The sequence below is a fragment of the Aethalodelphis obliquidens genome, unplaced genomic scaffold (assembly GCF_003676395.1).
Source record: "Aethalodelphis obliquidens isolate GAN/ISIS:26980383/991018 unplaced genomic scaffold, ASM367639v1 scaffold43, whole genome shotgun sequence".
NCBI lineage: Eukaryota > Metazoa > Chordata > Mammalia > Artiodactyla > Delphinidae > Aethalodelphis > Aethalodelphis obliquidens.
In genome coordinates this window covers 16,063,606-16,080,720 of record NW_020837987.1, presented here as the reverse complement: position 1 = coordinate 16,080,720, position 17,115 = coordinate 16,063,606, and the positions used below count along the sequence as shown (strand labels likewise).

The 17,115-nt window shown below is 42.5% G+C and overlaps 1 protein-coding gene and 1 pseudogene across 1 annotated transcript in view; both read left to right on the top strand.

Moving 5' to 3' along the window:
* The first annotated feature begins 1,906 nt into the window (after positions 1-1,906).
* Positions 1,907-12,481, top strand: LOC113606271 (ATPase family AAA domain-containing protein 1 pseudogene; annotated as a pseudogene).
* A 1,405-nt stretch (positions 12,482-13,886) lies between these two features.
* LOC113605702 (zinc finger protein 160-like) overlaps positions 13,887-17,115 on the top strand; it is a 74,510-nt gene continuing 71,281 nt past the window's right edge. Inside the window, exon 1 of the mRNA XM_027079242.1 lies at positions 13,887-14,039. The gene's annotated coding sequence lies outside the window, so the exon portion shown is untranslated. The remainder of the gene's footprint in view (positions 14,040-17,115) is intronic.

The window sequence follows — 17,115 nt, the reverse complement described above, 5'->3', positions numbered from 1 at the left end:
GGCACACTTGCTGTTGTCCCAGAGGTCTCATAAACTGTCCTCCCTTCTTTTCATTCTTTTTTCTTTTTTCTGTTCGGGGGTGGTTTCCACTACTCTGTCTTCCAGCTCACTGACCATGCTTCTGCCTCATTTAGTCTACTGTTGATTCCTTCTAGTTTTTTGTTTTTTTCTTTACATTTCAGTTGTTGTATTCTTCAGTTCTGTTGGATTGTTATACTTTCTAAGTCTTTGTTAAAAACTTTTCATTTCTTGCTCTGTGCATCCATTCTCCTTCTGACGTCTTTGATCACCTTTATGGTCATTACTCTGAGCTATTCCTTTGGTAGATTGCATATCTTCATGTAACTATGTTCTTCTGGGGTTTTATCTCCTTCCTTTATCTGAACCATAATCCTCTGTTGCCTCATTCTGTCTAAATTGCTATTTGTATTTTTAGGTATGTGGTAGGTTAGCTGAGCTTCTCATCCTTGGAGAGATGAGAAAGTGTCTCCCACTTTAGGCGACATCCTTTGTGTCCCAGCAGTACACTCCCCTCTTGTAAGCCAAGGGTCAGGGGCCAGCTGGTCCCAGGGTTGTGTCTGGCCTGTGTTTGCAGATTCTGTCTGTAGACTGCAGGACTTCAGTTTTTTTGCTTCTGACGTGTGCCCCATGGTGGGTGAGGCTGGTCTTGAGGCTTGTGCCTGCCCACTGGTGGGTGGAGCTGGGTCTTGGCCTTCTGGTGGGCGGGGCCAGGTGTAGATGCATGTGTAGAGATGGCTGTGGGCTCAGGATTTCTTTAGGCAACCTGTCGGCTATGGTTGGGGCTGTGTCCCTACCCAGTTTCTTGTTTAGCCTGAGCACTCCCAGCACAGGAACCTACAGGCTGTAGGATGGTGCTGGGTCTTGGTGCTGACATGTCAGCCTCCTGGAGAGCTCATGCAGATGAATGCTTCCCGAGATGTCTGCCACCAGTGTTTACGTCCCCAGTGTGAGCCACAGACGCCTCCCCAGTAGACCATGTAAGACCAGCAGATAGGTCTGGCCCATGCTTCTATCCTATTACTGCTTTTGCCTTTTGTCTCTGTATATTGGCCTTTGAAGAGTGAGGTATTGGGCTTCCCCGGTGGCCCAGTGGTTAAGAATCCACCTGCCAATGCAAGGGACACGTGTTCAAGCCCTGGTCTGGGAAGATCCCACATGCTGTGGAGCAGCTAAGCCCGTGCACCACAACTACTGAGCCTGTGATCTAGAGCCCGTGAGCCACAACTACTGAGCCCGCCCGCCACAACTACTGAAGCCCGCGCACCTAGAGCCTGTGCTCTGCAACAAGAGAAGCCACAGCAATGAGAAGTCCGTGCACTGCAATGAAAACCCAACGCAGCCAAAAATAAATAAATAAATTTTTTTTTTTAAAAAGTGAGGTATCTGTGAGGGAGTGAGTCGCGGGTTCCCACAGGGCTTTGTGGGAGGGGTGAAGGGTCCAGCTGAGGTCCTTTGCGGACCAGATTGGATCTGGGAAGCCAAGCTGGAAAGGTCACCTCCCTTTCCTCTCACACCCCACCTTAGTGCCACCCCCCAGCTTCCCGCAGCCCTTGGTATCCATTGGATTAACCTCCAAGGGCGTCCCAGTCTTCACCTTGCCGTCCACCTGGCCTAGGCCCTTAGGTCTCTGTTAGTGCTGCCCCTATGAGTTAGGCCATTTCCAGGGAAAGTTTAGGTAGCTGGCTTGCTGCAGGGGCATGGGGTTGTCTTGGTGACCTCAGAACCAGGGTCCTAGGTGAAGGTGGCCAGAATGAACCAGATCTGATTGTTGCACAGGCACTGGTACGACCCAGTGCAAAAATGGAGGTGGTTCTTCCAGCCTAGGCACCCTTTCACAGAGAATGGTGGTGTTAACAATTTCCTGTTTTTTATGCGACTGTTAACAATCAAGATGGAACATGCTGAAGCCTTTTCTCGTCCCCTGAGTCGGAATGATGTTGGTTTAGTTTTCTGTTTGATGATATTTGATGCAATAACATACTTTACAATCGAATGGATGATGGATGCAATTCATCCAATCAGAAAGCAAAAGCTCTGACACAGAAAAATTAAGCCAATTGGCGTGAAAAATGTGAAGCTTTCAGAATATGAAATGGGTATTGCTGCTCATCAACTAGACCGTCTGAACACGTATGTTACTTGGAGTGATATAGGAGGTTTAAATTATGTCATTATGGATCTGAAAGATACAGTCATCTTACCTATCAAAAAGAAACATTTGGGGCTTCCCTGGTGGCGCAGTGGTTGAAGAGTCCACCTGCTGATGCAGGGGACACGGGTTCGTGCCCTGGTCCGGGAGGATCCCACATGCCGCGGAGCGGCTGGGCCCGTGAGCCATGGCCGCTGAGCCTGCGCGTCTGGAGCCTGTGCTCCGCAACGGGAGAGGCCACAACAGTGAGAGGCCCGTGTACCGCCAAAAAAAAAAAAAAAAAAAACCATTTGTTTGAAAATTCCAAGCTTCTGCAGCCTCCAAAAGGTGTTTTTTCTCTATGTGCCTCCATGCTGTGGTAGAACATTGATTACCAAGGCTACAGCCAAAAAAGCAGGTTGTTTCTTCAGCCTTCAACACTGACCGGTAAGTGGTATGGAGAATCTCAGAAACTACCTGCTGCTGTTTTCTCCCTGCCACGAAGCCACAGTCTTCCATCATCTTTATAGATGAAATTGACTCCTTTCTATGAAAACGTTCAAGTTCTGACCATGAAGCTACAGCCATGATGAAAGCTCGGTTGATGAGTCTTTGGGATGGATTGGGTACTGATCACAGGTGCCAGGTCATAGTGATGGGACCTACGAATCATCCTCAGGATTTTGACTCAGATATAATTGGAAAAAATGCCTATGAGATTTCACATCAACCAGCCTGTTCTAAACAAACCTCAGTGTGGGAGTTGGCTACTGGCGATGCATCCAAAAAGATATTGCTGTGATTTATGTATCCTGACATATTTTTGAAAATAATGTGTAATCTGCTGTTTTTTAATGTTGTCCTAAAATTCTTGATTCTATCCCATGATTTGATGGTGGTTTGGAGTTCATCCATGCAAGGTGATTTTCTTTGTCCTTGTTCTGTCAGTTACTGAGAGAGATGTATCAGAATCTCAAGGTGTAATTGTGGATTTGTGTATTGGTCCTTTCAGTTCTATCAGTTGTTGCTTCACAAATTTTGCTGCTGTTCTTTTGTGCATATACACTTAGGACTGTGTGGTCTTCATGGTAGATTGGCCCTTTTTTCATTATGTCATTTGCTATTACCCTTGGTAATTTTATTTTCTTTGAACTTTATTTTATCTGCTATTAAGAAGACACTCCTCTTTCCTTTCAGTTCATGTTTACATGGTATAACTTTTTGATTCTATTGACATTGTGAGTGAGATAAATCTTTGTTGTGTGAAGCTGTTCCCTGCATTGTAGGACGTTTACCAGCATCACTGAGCTGTACACACTAGGCACCAGAAGCACTACCCCAGTTGTGACACTAAAAGGTGCGTCCAGATTTTTGCAAATGTTTCCTGGGAGTAGTGTGATCTCCCGTGGATATCCTTTCAGTAACAGAAAAGATAGTAGTATGGCATTTGGTTTTCAACTTCCCTTGATGTAATATTACAATCAAGACCTGATATTATGAATGAACAAGCTGTTTTCCAAGCAAGAGGGATCTCATGAGACCATTATGAGATCCTCACTGGTGATGGAAGTTGTATTCGTATAGACATTTTTTTGGTTTCATTTCAGTTGGAACTGAGGTGAATGTATTTTGTGTGTGAACAAAGTAAAGATAACTTTCTTTTATTTATTTTTTTATTGAAGTATAGTTGATTTACTATGTTTCAGATGTACCACAAATGATTCACTTACATGTATATTTTTTTCTGATTCTTTTCCATTATAGTTTATTACGAGATATTGAATATTGTTCCCTGTGCTACACAGTAGTTCCTTGTCGATTATCTATTTTATATATAGAGTGTGCATATGTTAATCTCACATTCCTAATTTATCCCTCCCCTCGTTTCCCCTTTGGTAACCATAAGTTTGTTTGTACTGTCTCTAAGTCTGTTTCTGTTTTATAATTAAGTTCACTTGTATCATTATTTCAGACTCCACATATAAGTGATATATGATATTTGTCTTTCTCCATATGACTTACTTCACTTAGTATGAAAATCTCTAGGTCCATCCATGTTGCTGCAAATGGCATTCTCTCATTGTCTTTTATGGCTGAGTAATATCACATTGTATACATGTATGTACCACATCTTCTTTATCCACTCATCTGTTGATGGACATTTAGGTTGCTTTTGTGTCTTGGCTATTGTAAGTAGTGTCGTGATGCACATTGGAGTATATATGTCTTTTTGAAGTAGAGTTTTCATTTTTCTGGATATATGCACAGGAGTGGGATTGCTGGGTCATACGGTAACTCTATTTTTAGTTTTTTAAGGAATCTCAATGCTGTTCTCCGAAGTGGGTGCACCAATTTACATTCCCACCAACAGTGTACAAGGGTTCCTGTTTCTCCACACCCTCTCCAGCATTTATTGTTTGTAGACTTTTTAATGATAGCTATTCTGACTGGTGTGAGGTGGTACCTCGTAGTTTTTATTTGCATTTCTCTAATAATTAGTGATGTTGAGCATCTTTTCATCTGCCTTTTGGCCATGTGTATGTCTTCTTTGGAGAGATGTTTATTCAGGTCTTCTGCCCATTTTTTTATTGGGTTGTTTGGTTTTTTGATATTGAGCTATATAAGCCGTTGTATATTTTGGAAATTGACCCGTTGTTGGTTGTCTCATTTGCAAATATTTTCTCCCATTCTGTAGGTTGTTCTTTCATTTTGTTTATGGTTTCCTTTGCTTTGCAAAACTTTTAAGTTTCATTAGGTCCCATTTGTTTATTTTTGCTTCTGTTTCCATTACTCTAGGAGGAGGATTCAGTATATCTTTCTATCTGTTTGTGTCATCTTTGATTTCTTTCATCAGTATCTTATAATTCTCTGAGTACAGGTCTTTTGCCTCCTTAGTTAGGTTTATTCTTAGGTATTTTATTCTTTTTAATGCGATGGTAAATGGGATTGTTTCCTTAATTTCACTTTCTGATATTTTGGTTTTACTGTATTCAAATGCAACAGATTTCTGTATATTAATTTTGTACCCTGCAACTTTACCCTCTTCATTGGTGAGCTCTAGTAGTTTTCTGGTGGCATCTTTAGGATTTTCTATGTATAGTATTATGTCATCTGCCAACAGTGACAGTTTTACTTCTTCCCAATTTGGATTCCTTTTATTTTTCTTGTCCAATTGCTGTGGCTAGGGACTTCTTTCTGATGAAGCTGTACTAATCACATATTACAATATTATTTCCAATCATTTATCACCCTCCTGTGAGGTCATGCATGTCTGCTCTTTGATATCAAGCTTGGCCAACTGACATAGGCAACCCTTCCATCCCTTTGAGAGGATTGCTCTTCCCTCCCTATTTTATGCAAGCTTGGTCATTTGAGTTCCTTGGCCCATTTGGTGCGAATAGAATGACATGTTTTTAAGTGGTGCTGGGAAAACTGGACAGCTACATGTAAAAGAATGAAATTAGAACACCATACACAAAAATAAACTAAAAATGGAATAAAGACCTAAATGTAAGGCCAGACACTATAAAACTCTTAGAGGAAAACATAGGCAGAACACTCTATGACATAAATCACAGCAATATCCTTTTTGACCCACCTCCTAGAGAAATGGAAATAAAAACAAAAATAAACAAATGGGACCTAATGAAACTTAAAAGCTTTGCACAGCAAAGGAAACCATAAACAGGATGAGAAGACAACCTCAGAATGGGAGAAAATATTTATAAACAAACAACTGACAAAGGATTAATCTCCAAAATATACAAGCAGCTCATGCAGCTCAATATCAAAAAAACAAACAACCCAATCCCAAAATGGAGAAGACCTAAACAGACATTTCTTCAAAGAAGATATGCAGATTGCCAGCTAACACATGAAAGGATGCTCAACATCACTAATCATTAGAGAAATGCAAATCAAAACTACAATGAGGTATCACCTCACACCAGTCAGAATGGCCATCATCAAAAAATCTACAAACAATAAATGCTGGAGAGGGTGTGGAGACAAGGGAACCCTCTTGCACTGTTGGTAGGAATGTAAATTGATAACAGCCACTATGGAGAACAGTATGGAGGTTCCTTAAAAAACTAAAAATAAAACTACCATGTGATCCACCAATCCCACTACTGGGCATATACCCTGAGAAAACCATAATTCAAAAAGAGTCATGTACCACAATGTTCGTTGCAGTTCTATTTACAATAGCCAGGACATGGAAGCAACGTAAGTGTCCATCGACAGATGAATAGATAAAGAAGATGTGGCACATATATACAGTGGAATATTACTTAGCAATAAAATGAAGCGAAACTGAGTTATTTGTAGTGAGGTGGATGGACCTAGAGACTATCATACAGAGTGAAGTAAGTCTGAAAGAGAAAAACAAATACTGTATGCTAACACATACATATGGAATCTAAAAAAAAAAAAAATGTTCTGAAGAACCTAAGGACAGGACAGGAATAAAGATGCAGATGTAGAGAATGGACTTGAGGACACGGGGAGGGGAAAGGGTAAGCTGGGATGAAGTGAGAGAGTGGCAATGACATATATACACTAACAAATGTAAAATAGACAGCTAGTGGGAAGCAGCCACATAGCACAGGGAGATCAGCTCGGTGCTTTGTGTTCACCTAGAGGGGTGGGATAGAGAGGGTGGGAGGGAGATGCAAGAGGGAGGGGACATGGGGATATATGTATATGTATAGCTGATTCACTTTGTTATACAGCAGAAACTAACATACCATTGTAAAGCAATTTTACTCCAATTAAGATATTAAAAAAAAAAGAATGGCATGTTTACATGGACGCTTTCAAAGTCTTTGTTCTGTATAGCCTTGTTTCCTCTCTACTGCAAGAATGTTCTTGGGTAGACTGAAATTTTACCCTTAATGACAATTGAATTATAGAAATAAGCAAGAGGTGATAATAATGATAGAGGTCATATGAGGAAGCAATACATATTTGTTGTTATAATCCAGTGAGAATTCAGGAATATTTGTCACCACAGCAAAAATTTTAGAAAGCTGACTGGTACACTTTCAATGACCTTTTGTTTTTTCATCCCCACCTTCACCTCCCAGAGTCAAGGTTACAGGTAAGAATGTATTATCTCCAGGAATTGTTTCACCTTTGACATCCTGATGTCAAGAATTCTTTTCCTAAATAATTACCCTTATTATTTCCAATTTCTGTTTTCTCTTCCCATTAGAATAGCCATTCATTTTTATTTTATCTAGAAATATATTACTTTTTGTAGTCCAACTACCCTCAATGGCCTATGTGTTCTCAGTTATAACATTTCGAAGTGGTGTATCATAATCAAATGTTTGTAAATAACCTCAAGCCTTGCCCTTTTACTTGGTCCTGCCTTCCCCCGCCTATGTAAGCCTCAGAACTGGATGAACTGAGTTATGGATGTAAGTCCCATGCCAAGCAGGAAGTTCACATTAATAACCAAAATAACCAAAACCCTAGCAAACAAACAAAGAAAGAAAAAAGAAAGAGCCCTTAGGTTTTCAGATGTTTTAATAAATTGCTATCCATTTTCAAGTTTTTAATTTCTCCTGAAGTACTGGTCAGTTGTAAATTTCATATGTTCTGTTCTCATTTTCATTCAGTTGAGAATACATGCTAATTGCCTTTGTAATTTCTTCCTTGTTCCAACCTTGTTCATTAGTAGGTCTTTATTTTCCATATATTTGTGGTCATTATTTTCCATTATACTTTTTCCAGATATTTTTTGTTTATTGATTTCTGGTTTTTCCATTGTGGTCATAGAAATATTTTGTATAACTTGAATTCTTATAATTTATCAAGACTTGTTTGATGGCCAAAAATATGGTTTGTCTTGGTAAAGTACTTGGAAGATCTTGAAAAGTTATCTCATTATGTTGGGTGTTCTTACAAAGGAAAAACTTGATTTTCTTCCTCCTGTGGAGGGAAAAATCCATTTCTTCCTACTGTGTGTTTCTTTCTTCTGTGTCTCACACCACAACACCCTCACATAGAACACTTCTGACACTTTTGGTCACTGATGTGTGAGGAGTTTTCTGCACAACAAGCAATTCCTGGGACACCAGCTGTGTATCCTACAATTCAGCTCAATTCTGACACCGCCTGTACTGAGATCGCATGAGATCCTACAGATCTCACAGGACTGCCATCCCTTTCAGCACACTTCAGGTGGCAGCACAAATGTACGTTATCACCTGTGCTTCTGACCAATAGGCTGTAAGATCATAAGTTTCAACAACCCCCTCTGTCACCCTCTGTAAGCCAGGAGTAAAGAATCTGCACTTGGAAGTTATGTATTCATTTGCAAGAATGCCTGGTAAATTCTGGAAAAAACGTACTGGAGGAAATATGTTCAGACTTATTATAATGCATTGAAGCTAAATGAGTGAGTCACTGGCTTCAAAATCTCAGTGGTCGGGAAATGGAAAAGTGGAATGGAAAGTTCAGAAAGAGACCTCAGGGCTAGAAGGTATTTTATTCCATCATTAGTCTTCACCTGTGAAATCAACCTAAATCTCTGACACGTGGGTGTTCTTTAAATGACTTTCGTCACCTCCATCCCTCAGAGGTTATCTTTTCGCTCTGTTGATGGTATCATTTGGCACACTGAATTTCTGCGTTTGATGCAGGTAAGGTTCCAGCTTCCTTCTTTTGCTGGTAGATATCTAGTTTGCCAGCACCATTTGTTAGTGAGACTGTCCTTTCCTCTTTGTGTAGTCTTGGTACCCTTGTCAAAACACTTTACATACTGGAAAGGATTATTTTGCGGCATTCTGTTCTGTTCCATAGCACAGGGAACAATATTCAATATCCTTAATAACCATAATGGAAAAGAATATGAAAAGAATATATGTATTGTATGTATAAGTGATTCACTTTGCTATACAACAGAAATTAGCAGAATATTGTAAATCAAGTATACTTCAACCAAATAAATTTTGTAAAAACACAGAAAAAAAAGAATATATTCCCGTTAGTCATGATGGTCTTTTAAATGTGTTGATTTTTAAAAAATATTTATTTATTTATTTTTGGCTATCATTATTTTTGGCTGCGTTGGGTCTTCGTTGCTGCTCACGGACTTTCTCTAGTTGTGGTGAGCAGGGGCTACTCTTCCTTGCAGTGCGTGGGCTTCTCATTGCAGTGGCTTCTCTTGTTGCGGAGCATGGGCTCTAGGTGCATGGACTTCGGTAGTTGTGGCACGTGGGCTTTGTAGTTGTGGCTCGGGTGCTCTGGAGCACAGGCTCAATAGCTGTGGCGCATGGGCTTAGTTGCTCCGCGGCATGTGGGATCTTCCTGGACCAGGGATCAAACCATGTCTCCATTGGCAGGCAGATTCTTAACCATTGCACCACTAGGGAAGTCCTTGGAAGGTTGGTCTTAATTGTTTATAAATGTTGGGTTGAATTTTGCAGTGAAGCTATCTTGCTTTCCTTTGCTGAATGGTTTTTGAATACTGGTTCAATCTCCTTAAAAGTTATAGGCTTGTTCAGATTTTTAATTTCTTTATAATTCTGTCTTGGTAGGTTGTGTTCTGTATGGATTTATCCATATCTTCTAGGTTATCTGATATTTAGGCATAGAATTGTCTAAATCTTTTCTTCTAAATTGAAAAAAAAAATTTCTGAAGAATCAGTTGTAATCTGCTATAATGTCCCCTCTTTGATTTCTGATTCAGTCATTTGAGTCTTCCCTTTGTTGTTAATCTGGATAAAGATTTGTCAGTTTTGTTATCCTTTTCAAATAACGATGTTGTACTGTTGTCATTTTCTCTGGTTTTATTCTACATTTCATTTGTCTCTGATTCTTTTTCCTACCTTCTGCTAGCTTAAGCATATTTTGTTCTTCTAAGATCTTTTTATTTTGCTTTTTTTTAAAAAGGAATTTTTTAGTCACCATATACGTTCACAAGGTAATTCATCACAGGTGTGGCATAGAGTAAGTATTTTAAAGAATAATGGGGACTTCCCTGGCGGTCCAGTGGTTAAGATTTTGCCTTCCGGTGAAGGGACTTGCAGGTTCGATGGAGAGCTATGATCCCACATGCCTTGGGGCCAAAAAACCAAAACATAAAACGAAGCAGTATTGTAACAAATTGAATAAAGACTTTAAAAATGGTCCACATTAAAAAAAAACTTTAAAAAATGAATAATGCAGTTCTCATCAAAGAAAAGTTTTTTCTCCTATTTTGATTTCTCTTCATTTTATCTATATGAGATGATGCATGATAATTAAACTTACTGTGAGTTATACACCAGGACAGTCTGCTCATTTTACCTGAAAATACTTTAAGTATGCTAATTTCCCTATGTAAACATCATCCTATTTCAATGGATTCCCATGTCTCTCTGGTTGAAATGTTTCACATGTAGGGATGTGATAAAGCATAGTTTATAGTAGATGTTATCTAACAGATACTGCCTTAAAAATATTGGGGGTCCAAATGAAGTTACTGTATATTTGGTAATCTAGTTTTACTTTCTTTGGGGTTCAAATTAAAGAGAATATACCTCCCTACTAAATGCTGTTAGAAATATTGCAACTTAATTATTCTTTAAATGGAAATAAATCCCAGTGTCTTCTGAAGACTGTTATTTTTCAGGCTTTGTTACCCACCCTTGACAAAACTTTAAGAAATAGAAAATAAAAAACTAAAATATATTTGGAAATAAAAAGTGAAAAATTCTAATTATGTTCATAATGAACATATAATCAATTTGAAATTACATTGTGTTATTATGTATTTAAGTAGAATTTCATTAAAAGTTTTGGGGAAAGATACTTAAAAGTAATTCTCCCAAGTGTGGAATAGAGTAAGTTTTTTAAACAATAATGCAGTTCTCATCAAAAGAAAAAAAAGTTTTTTCTTCTAGTTTGCTTTCTCTTTTTATGTTATCTATATGAAATTCTGGATGCTAACTATACTTATTGTGATAATCATTTCACAGTATATGTCAGTCAGTTACTTATGCTCTACAGCTTAAACTTATACTGTGATGTTTGTCACTGTATAAAGTGTTGCTTATACAACTCTATGTCACTGTTTACAGAATTGGTTTTAGAAAGGCAAATAATTAAAACACATTGGATAAAAGAAAGAATAATGCATTTTATAACAATTTAAAAAAATGTATTGCTGTTTTTAAGGCAATTTTTAGTGACCTAAATGATCACATGTCTTAGTCTTCCATCTCAGACCTCCAGGTACTGTCCCTGAGTTTGTGGAACTCAGCACTATGTTGAGTTTGCCCTTCTGCGTGAATGGGGAATAGAAAAAAAAAAAAAGCAGTTTTGTAGGGTGTCAGTATGAAATAGCCCATTTCTACCCAGGGGGAGTTTTGTATTTGTTATTTGTAATACAGAGAGTAGTCCCATTCTTATTTCTTAAAGCTGCTTAAATTAATTCCAATTTAGGAAGTGTTCCTGGATCCAACTAATGGCCCACGTCAACCCCTCCCTCTCCGCTCCTAGAGACCCAAGTTCCCAGACCAGTGAATTGCTTCAGCCTCACTAGCAGGACGTCAGAACAACTTGCTGTGAGAAATAGGTTTTTATTAAACCCTTTTAGTCTTAAGAGGAAATATCTTGGCTTCCAACATAACTGGCCCACACGTGAAAACTGTTACAGCCAGTAACTTAAAGGAATGTAGTCAAGGTCACAGGCGCACCAACCCCGCCCTGCTCCCTGCACCTCCCTCCTGCGCTCAGTGCGCAGACCTGGGCGCTCTCCTCGCCCCGCCCCTCGCCGCTGGCGCTCCGCCTAGGCCCCGCCCCGGAAGCCCTCCCTCGAACGCCAGGCGCCCTTTCCCCAGGACGCGGAGAGCGGAGAGTGCTGAGCCAAGGTCGCAGAGCGGAGCGTAAGTTTCTTTCCAGTGTAAATTTGTGCAGCCCCCCCTCCCCCCCCCCCCCCCCCCCCCGCCGACCACCGTCACCCTCCGCCGCACCCGTCCCAGAGTTAATCCAGACGTGGCAGTTGCAGGTCGGGTATCTTTTCGTTTGGGTTTTAATTTTTTCTGAGGCTGGTCCGTTCCCTTGGCTTTTTCAGCCTTCGGTCCACGTAGACACCGTCTTTGGCGACATTTTCCTGTTTAAAACTCTTTAGTACCTCCGCCCTCCCCCTGTAAAGTCCTCTTCCGCAAGGTGGGTTCGCGCCCCGCAGCCTCGCCCTCTCGGCCCCTGGAGGGCTGCGCCGGCCGCCGCGCTCCCGGACAGGCCGCGTCCTTCCCGCGGTCCTGGGGTTCTGCAGAGACCCGCTCCTCTCCTGAGACCCCCTCCCTCCCTCCCCGCGCCTCTGTCCTCGCCTCCTCCTAAGGCCGGTCCTTCTGCTTCTCTGGCCTCCCCTTCCTGGTCAGCCCTTCCCCTCACCCCGCGTTGGGGGAGGTGACTTGGTCCAGCCTTGTGACACCTAGTGTTGTTCCGTGTCGTATTCAGCTCTATTGAAAAATGTGCTTTTCCAGTCCACGGGCATCTCATTCAGTCTCCAGCCCCTTAAATGGGCGAGGGGCATCAGGAGAAGCAGAGACTGAGCGACTGAGAGAGAAAGATTAAAACTGCGAAGGAGAAAAGCATGAGGGAGAACCGATGGGAACGTAGAGGGTGGCTGAGGGACTTGCAAAGAGGTAGTAAAGTGAAAGAGATTAAGCCTTGAAAGTAGCAGGTGAATAAAATAGAGAAGTAAATGAAAAAGCCAGATCTCCAGGGATTGGAAAACAACAAGGGAGAGCTGCCCTGGAGGAGGGGGCGGCGAACGGTGGTGAGGTACGTCAGACGTGGAGAGGATAAAACGTGGAACCATGGACTTCAGTGCATCATGGTGCTGGCAGAGAAAGAAGCCAAAGGGTGACAAGAGCAGAGGAAGAAAGAAGAGCAGGAAGGAAGCACAGCCACCTGGGGTTCCAGAGAGTGGGGAGGAAGGGAGAGTAACAGGGAGAGAAGGAGTGTAACCCGGAGGGCAGAGATGAGGCAAACAAGAGGCAGAAATACCTGCAGATTTTTGACAGAATCAGAAAGGTTGGAGAGAAAGAGCATCTCGAAGGGAAATAAGTTGCAGAGTGGGGCAGGACAGGTGTGAGGGAAGAAATAAGAGGGGAGAAACAGCAGGAGTGTAGAGGGGAATAAAAAGAGACACACAGACCAAGATGAAATAGGGAGACAGGTGAACAGAATGAGATGGAAACACCTAGTAAAAGTAGAGAGGGTAAACTGGATCCAGGTGGATGGTGAGTTGATTGGATATAGATGATTAAGTTGTGATGATATTGATTCGTGTCTTTAGAATCTAATACATTTAAAATTTCTTTAAATTATACAGATGAGGATGAGAATTGCAAAACTCCTGTCAATAAGGCTTGTGCCTTTTGTTATTATTTGTATCAGAAGATAACTTCCATTTGCAAACCCTGTTGAGCCAGCAGGCAGTGACTTGATTCACTCAGTTGTCACCCCCGTACCTTTTCCTGACATGGGGTAGAAGTTAGGGGAGAGGAGAAGAGGGGCAAGAAATGACTGACTCTGTCACTATGTGGTGGTGGCTTTTTAAGGCAACATTGTTTTTTTTAATGGATTTACATTTTTCTTTTTCTTTACATATGGTTCTTTTTGTAGCTTGGAATAAATCTTAGTTCATTCAATTTCTTCTTTCCTATAAATCATTTTTAATTTATGAAATAAGCTTTTTTAGTCTCCAATATTCTAGTCATGTCATTCTTTTCCAAATGTGATATACCCTCGGTTTTTATTTTAAAACTTTGATACCAGATTTTTAGATTAAAAATAATACACACATTATTTCTTTTTCAAATTTGTTTCAGATTCATTCCTCGCCTGAGTGTTTTCTTCTCTTCATCTAATATATTTGAAATTTTCTTTGGTAAGTAGAAATAACTTTAGACTATTTTGATGAGTACTTGGCAAAGATGTCAATGATCTTTTATAGTAACAGTCAAAACCTAGTTTAACCAGTTAGTCTAATCCCTTTTTTCCGTTTTCTGTGGTCGGGGAAGATAGTGAGCTATGAGGTGATACGAAGATGTTTCCCTCAGGTCCCTTTTGACTCTTCTGTGCAAATGAGGAAGGATGGGTGGGATTGACTTGGAATCTTCTTCCAACAGCGTCCCTCTACTCACGATGAAAAGGATTGCTCAGATCTTATTTCTAAGCTGATCCCTTACAATGTTTTCTGCACCAGGGATATATATTTGCAATTCTGTGTTTTTAAAACATTTTACTGCAATCTTCTGATAAAGAAGAATTACCTGCTTGGTACCAGTGTGATCGAACCTTGAAAGAGAAGTTTCCTTTGTTCAGGCACATGAAAGATGGTCCTGGTGTTAAATGGGACAGTTGATAAAGACAAACTGTGCCCCCTTGCCCATCAGGTGACCTTTTCAGAATTCATTCACACCCGGTTCTATTCACTCAGCTCAGACCTTGTCATAAATGTCTCCCCTCTGGGCCTCAGGGAGCCCACTTGTAACATGGAGATGAGAGACTAGACCAGAAACTCTGAGCGTGAGCAACACTGACCCCTGAGATGATTGGCCACGTCGGGCGTGTGTCTGTGTGTGGCAGTTCTGGTTTGGAGGGAGTGTCCACGGGTAATTAGAATTTTAAATGGATCCCAGACTTCCCAAAATGAAAAACTAAAGAACAGTAGGATGGAGGCAGGACGCTAGGCTCCGAGTCAGCGAGACCATCATCAGGTGTCTTCCATGACTAAGGATAAATCTCCAGGGAGATTTTGTCCCTTCCTGGCACTCAGACCTCCACTGGCCTCCATTTGTCCTCAGGGAAAATCCCGACTCCTCCCTGTGGCTGCTCAGCCCCGTGTCCTCAGGGCCCTGCCAGTGTCCCCAGCCTCATCCTGGGAGCTTTTCTCATGGCTCACTCTGCCTGGTCACATTCACCTTTTCTCTGTTTCCAAACACCATCTGTCTCAGATGTTAGTTTCCGCTCTTACCTTTGGTTATTAAATCACCATCCTCAGGCCCTTTGTCCCCGTGCAGGTCTAGGCTCAGAGAGGGCTCCCCATCCTGCCTTGACAAGCTCTGTCATTTTAACCAGGTTTTATTGCCTTTAAAGTCAATCACCCTCATCTGAAAGCCCTTCTCCTTGATTATTTTCAGTCTTTCCTGGTTACCCTTTATTTAAGGGCTCACAGTGTTCCTCCCCTTCCCAGGATGGCTGCAGTACCTGATGCTGGAGGTGTCTTTAGATGTTAGGACTGTGGGTTGGGCTGGATAATCCTCAAGGGAGACCAAGAGAACAGGGCAGGTGGTGAGGATGTTTCCTGCATTCTGGACATTTCAGCTGTAATTGATCTCTACCACATGTGGCTACTAAATTACTGAAAAGAAGAGCCCCAAAATACAGGAGTCCTAAAAAGCCCATGGATGTCCTCATGCGGTGTCCTGAGGTGTCCTCTTGTTTAGTCTCCTGTGTGACTGCTCTGCTACAGCCCCCAGTGTTCCAGGCTGTGCACATCCAGGTACCAGTCGCCACCTTGGACAGGAGCCTTGCCTTCCAGCAGTTCATCTGCACAGAGTCAGCGGTAGTGGTTTCACTGCGCCAAGGGTGGGCAGAAGGAGAACCTAATGGGGCATGAAGGAGGCCTCCCTTAGAGAGCGAGAACATCTTCCAAGTAGGTGTGAGTGGGGACAACAGGAAACTGAGACCTGGGGACCCTCTCTTTGAGACGTCCTCCCTGATCTCAAATGCCTTTGTACCCAGACTCCATAATGTCCCCAGGTGGTGGCAGACTTTCCCAAGAGGACCAGTTTCTTTCTTTCTTTTTTTTTTTTTCCTTTTTTGCGGTACGCGGGCCTCTCACTGCTGTGGCCTCTCCCGTTGCGGAGCACAGGCTCCTGACGCACAGGCTCAGCGGCCATGGCTCTCGGGCCCAGCCGCTCTGCAGCATGTGGGATCTTCCCGGACCGGGGCATGAACCCGTGTCCCCTGCATCGGCAGGCGGACTCTCAACCACTGTGCCCCCAGGGAAGCCGTCTGTTTTTTTTAAAATAAATTTATTTTAGGCTGCACTGGGTCTCTGTTGCTGCACGCGGGCTTTCTCTAATTGCAGCAAGCAGGGGCTACCCTTCATTGTGGTGCGCGGGCTTCTCATTGCGGTGGCCTCTCCTGTTGCAGATCACGGGCTCTAGGCACGCGGACTTCGGTAGTTGTGGCACACAGGCTCAGTAGTTGTGGTGCACGGGCCCAGTTGCTCCGCGGCATGTGGGATCTTCCTGGACCAGGGCTAGAACCTGTGTCCCCTGCATTGGCAGGCGGACTCCCAGCCACTGCGCCACCAGGGAAGCCCAAAGGGCCAGTTTCTTGATTTTCATACTGAATGCCCAATATCCTTTGGGTGGCAGCTTGTGTACATTCCTGTTTGGATCCCTTTGCCGAGAAGTCCCTGTGCCTTTTAGTCTCCTTTAGTCAGTCATGCATGGAGAAAAGGTAGAAAAATGGGGAAAGCGGAGGGGAGCCTGTAGGGACCGCAGGAGGGATATGGCAGCAAGCGGGGGCATCAAGATGAGCCCAGTGAATGGTGTGTGCACCTGTCCCAAGGGTAGTTACGGGATCAAGGGCTGTGTGGGTCTGTTGGAAAGGAATGTCTCAGTTCAGGCTGGAGAAACTGGCAGTGGGTTTGTTGGAGAACCTGCATGGAATGGTTTGAGGTGCCCTAGTGTCTTAGCTCAGGTTCCTGGGACGTCAGTGTTGAGGCTGACATTTGCCTGCATGGGTTTGGTTCGATAACTCATGATCACACGTGAGCAGCAGTGAAGAAAGTGGAATTTGACTGAGAGAAATGTTATCCTCCACTGTTAGAACTATGGCCTGAGCAGAGCCCACAGGGAGCTCTGGGTGCAGGAGGATGGGTGCCTTGGTCTTAAGGGGCTGGATCTAGAGGGTGCCCCCCAGCATCCACTCCACACACTGACTTTTGT